Below are 4,960 nucleotides of genomic sequence, written 5' to 3' on the forward strand. Positions count from 1 at the left end.
TTGTTTATACAAACAAATTATTTTTTTTTAATTTCATATGGGTCCCAATATCGTAAAAAATAAATTAACAAGGGCTTGCTCCAAAAAATGTTCATCGTAGTCGAAATACATTATATTTAAGTATATTAGTAATAGAAGACAATTTTAAAAGCACAAAGTGATAACAATTATCAATGATAATTTTATTTCTTTAATGAACCAAATAATATATTGGTTAGATATTATATTAAGTATAACACTATTATGCTTGAAGAATTTTTTTTATCCATCTAAATACTCAATATTGACTTGATAAGATGATAAGAAAAGTATGTTATTATGACATACAGTTATTTTATTTTCATTTTATTCTAATTAAAGAATTACAACAAGGTTATGAAATAAAAAACCTAAATAAAAAGTGTAAAATATTTAGATGCGCTATGTGCTTTAATGTACAAGAAAAACGGTGGACACAGTTAAATGCGATACCAACAGCTACTGTTTTTAATAGGCATTAAAGGTAGAGGAAATGATTTATATCTATTGCAATTTATGCAAATATACCACATTATTGTTGTCCATTAATGGACGTGTTTTTTGCTATACACAATAAAACTTTATCCATCAAATCAATAACCATAGCTGCCAAACCTAAAAAAGAATTGTAAATCTTTTCACATTGTACGTTTAATGCAATTGATTTTTTTTTTCTATGAAGTTTGGTAGAGCTAAAGAAAAATATAAGCTGTTTAGTAGTGCAGACTGCTATAATCTACAAGAAAAATGTTGGACACAGTGTAATCCTATGCCAAAAGCTACTGTTTCAATGGGCGTTACAAGTAGCGAAAATTATATATATTTACTTGGCGGTATATCTTCTCGTAAACGTGCTTACAGAATGAACTTGAATCATTTAAGTTGATGGGATACGCTACCTGATATGATCAACGCAAAACTGTATGCAAGTGAGTGAATAATAATAATAATGTTTGAAAAATATTATTCGAATATATAGTTTATTAGTTTTATCTTTTCGGATCTATCCATGTCATTGGCTATCTGACGTTTCAATCCTATTGCAGTCTTAGAGCAATATTGTTAAAATTTTACTCTTGTGACTATACTGTAGTACGGTGGCTATCGCATTGACACAGCAATTTGTCGGTAAAATCGTCAGTATAAATAATGACAACGTGTATGATTCCAAAAATGATGAAACTAATAGTTTATACGATGAAAGATTTACCTCACCGATGAAAAACATTTAATATTGATGTATCATAAAAATGTAAATATAATATACTGTCCACTAACTAAAATATTGTGATACTTATGTACGGCTGAATAGTTGAGACGGGTTGTAATATTTGTTTGTAAAAACCGACGCCTATAACACCTTATTTATATCATATCCTTATAATTATTCTAAGTAATAACTAATATGTTGGCCATTAGTTTTTTCCCCTAAACGACTAAACCATCATTTTCAGCATGCCCAAAATAATCTATATATAAATAGTCTATTCTATCAAATTTATTCTGCCATTAAGAAACTCAAATGTTTAATTGATATATTTGTATATCATAAATAAATAATAAATATCCATTAGATTATAATATGTAATATATTTAAATTGTAAGAGTTAACTTCAATAATTTTAAGTTCCTTTTTCCTTTATTTGAGTTTTACATTAATAAATATTTATTTACACTAACTGTGTACAACTTTTTTTTAACTAATCATTTGATATTTTTAATGTTTTTTGTTTCAAAATTTACTGATGTTAAATACATTTTTTTATCATGTTATGTTATTGTCATTTGTTTATCACGTTACTTGTTATAATAAATACATATAATTAAGATTCCGTCGAAGAACTAAAAAACAGCATCGATCCCAGTATTCTTAAATATTTTTTTTAGCTTACCACGTTGCCTTGCCATTAACATACATTTATTCGAATAGGAATTTTATTAAATCTTCTGATTTTAGTTGGGCAGATCCTGTGCAAAGTATGAGTGCTGGATTTCATCAAGAAGCATCTGCCGTTTTAACGTCTCGGATGGTAGTGAACCGTCCAGAAACCGGGATGGGAACCAATATATATACTCGTATATATTCAGTGGCATTTAAACACAATTTAGTTGCCTGTGATTGGTCCATTAATATTTAATAAACCATTAAAATGATTGACTTTTTATGCAACTTGGCATCCTACTTTAAAAATTTAAATAATATAAATAATAGCTCTATAATTATCATTAAAAGGATTCTCAAGAACACACTTGAGTAGGTAACCGTGTGGTGTATAGCGTTTACCAATTCACAGTTCCTTTTTTATACATAACACAATAATGAGGCAATTGTTATTGAATTAAGATTCAACTTTAAACATCTCTGTTGCTATAATAGGTAAAAATTTAATATTTTGTTCCGATTCAGATTTTTTTTTTTAAATTATTGTCTATTTTTTTATGCATTTATTTTATACACATTGATAAAGTACACTGTTAGAATTTCACTCATGTTATGTTGGTTGTTTAAATTCTGATATAAACATTCAATTGATATGGAAAAAAACGTTAAGAGACTTCAAGATTGTCATCTTTGTATTATTTTTACTTTTGAGTATATTTTATTTAAAAACTTAATGCATTTTACACAAATTATTTACAATTTTTTAAATATTCTGGTTTATTTTGTACGAGACTAAATTTGAATAAGGTATTTTTTACATACTATTATGATTGTTATTTTTCATCAACAGATGATATTTAGAACATTTTTAGATTTTTTTTCATTGTTTTAACATAATTAAAAAAAAAACATATATATACAGGGTGATCCAACTAACGTAAGACACTCATTTTCTCGGAAAATATGAATATTTTGAGAATTTTTTTTTTTCTAAACTTTTAGGTACATATTTTACTACATTTTTTAATATTTAGAATTTTTTTATCTTCAACCCTTATACGTTATAAAACTACGAAACTCGTTTTTTCAAATGGAAACATATGTTTTTAATTCCATAAGTATGTAGACAATTTTTTTTAAAAATTGTTAGCGTTTGAATTTTCAATTTTCAACTATCTGTTCGTTTTCTGTGACTTAGTAAAGATTTGAAATTAAAATCAATATTTGTTCGGTTTTTCAGCAGTAGCACTTTTATTTGCCAGTAAATAATGATAATATTGGACCCCATCGATAATACTGTCACCGATAATGAGACATAAATAACTCTGGCTCTAATTTTTTTTTATTATTATATGGACAATCGATTCTTAATCTACCTGTTTGGAAACAAATATACCTTACATAACCGTCATCCGTTCACATGTATTATCAGTAGACTGCGATGTGGACGATTTTGCCTTAAACCACTTTTACGGTATGATTATAATATAGCGTTAATATTATTATCACAGTATCATTATACTATGGTATGAGTAAAACTTAAATTGTCAAACGACAAACAACGTGTACTCGTGATTTGTGAACAGTTTTTTTTATATATAAAGAAGAAACTAGTATTGTGTTTTAAAATGTCTAATTGTGGTTAGTGACATACATTTTACAATTTATTTTGAAACTATAATGAATGTAATGATTTCATAAATATAATTAGTTCTCATTAGTAATAGTGAAATTTGTATTTAAGACTTGGAAAACTCAACATAACAACCAAGTTATACAATATACCTACTGATTTATTTAATACTATACGTAATATATTATTATTATATGGCCAATTAACAGTTGTTAATTATAGTTTAACTGGAATAAATGTTGACGACTAACCGCAGGAAAGCTGTAAGTACAATATATTAAATACTAAAATTTTAATTTATAAAATTTTAATTTGTATTTTTTAGCAGGACATTTTTTAAGAAGATTACTGGAAAGATAATGATGTGTTGAAACCTTAATGTACAATTTGTCACTGATTACAATAGTCAGTATTGGTTTATCAAGCTACATATCAATATGTCATTTATGATTATTCAGTTACTAGTTAGGTATGTTTCGAATATCAATATGCACTAGAGTCTAGATGTGCAATATTTTAGTATTGAAAAACTATATATTGTGAATAATAGATATTACACTATTACTATTAGTAAATTGTTACTTTGTATATTTTCAGTTGTGTCAACGTCTTCATTTTGAAGTCGTCTTTTGTAGATATAACCCAAAAATGTACAAAATAAAAATAATATTGTTTTAGATTAGGCATTTTATAGAAATTAGGAGATATAAGTTAATAATTATTAAATTATTTTTTTCAGATGAAGAAAATATTGCTTTCTACTTGGAATCTTAGAAGAATAAAATATTAGCATTTAACACAACCATACTCAACCAGCGGCCCCTGGGCTGCATACAGCCCGCCGATTATTTTTATGTGGCCCAAAAAGAACTCATTATAAATATTTAAAGGCTATAAAAAAAAAAAAATATTAATATAAAATATAAGAAAACAATTATATTTTCAAGATGTGTAACGTTCGAGATTGCAATAAGGATGTTAAATTTTAACATCATAATTATTTGTCTCGAATAATAACTTGTATAAGCATTTTTATTAGTACCATTTAATGTTAAAAATATTAGTTTCTTTTAGTCAAGTCACTCTATAATTATAGTTGACTATTCATTTTTTTAATGTGGCTTAACAAATGAAAAAAGTTAGATTTTATGTTATGTGGTAGCTTTTGTTTTCTAGTTTCTTACATGAATGAAATCATCTTTAAAAAAAAATGTAGCAATATTTTTTTTTATCAATGAAGCAAATGTATTCATATTTGGTTAATATTTTTATTTATGGTAGATCTAATGTCAGATTTTATTTAATTTAAAATTTTGTAATCTAACCCATATTTTGCATTTCTAATGCATAACGGATATTTGATTATGGAGTATAAAATTAATTAAACTTGGTGTTTGACTATCATCCATACATTTTATACCAAATAT

At 25.8% G+C, this 4,960-nt stretch overlaps 2 long non-coding RNA genes across 4 annotated transcripts; both read left to right on the plus strand.

Moving 5' to 3' along the window:
• The first annotated feature begins 318 nt into the window (after positions 1-318).
• Positions 319-2,413, plus strand: LOC126847989 (uncharacterized). Its single transcript, XR_007687181.1, has 3 exons — positions 319-502; positions 701-947; positions 1,976-2,413. It is a non-coding gene; the product is annotated as an uncharacterized LOC126847989 (long non-coding RNA).
• A 538-nt stretch (positions 2,414-2,951) lies between these two features.
• Positions 2,952-4,649, plus strand: LOC126847987 (uncharacterized). 3 transcript variants are annotated; one of them, XR_007687177.1, is made up of 3 exons: positions 2,952-3,796; positions 3,859-4,002; positions 4,273-4,649. It is a non-coding gene; the product is annotated as an uncharacterized LOC126847987 (long non-coding RNA). The 3 variants fall into 3 exon arrangements; XR_007687179.1 differs by having other exon boundaries at positions 2,952-3,541; XR_007687178.1 differs by having other exon boundaries at positions 2,953-3,796; positions 3,862-4,002.
• Positions 4,650-4,960: the final 311 nt, after the last annotated feature.

Source organism: Adelges cooleyi, unplaced genomic scaffold (assembly GCF_023614345.1).
Source record: "Adelges cooleyi isolate 19-005CV unplaced genomic scaffold, UGA_ACOO_1.1 ACOO_flye_CR_arks_rails_tigmint_CR_PRNA_14, whole genome shotgun sequence".
NCBI classification, from domain to species: Eukaryota; Metazoa; Arthropoda; class Insecta; order Hemiptera; family Adelgidae; genus Adelges; species Adelges cooleyi.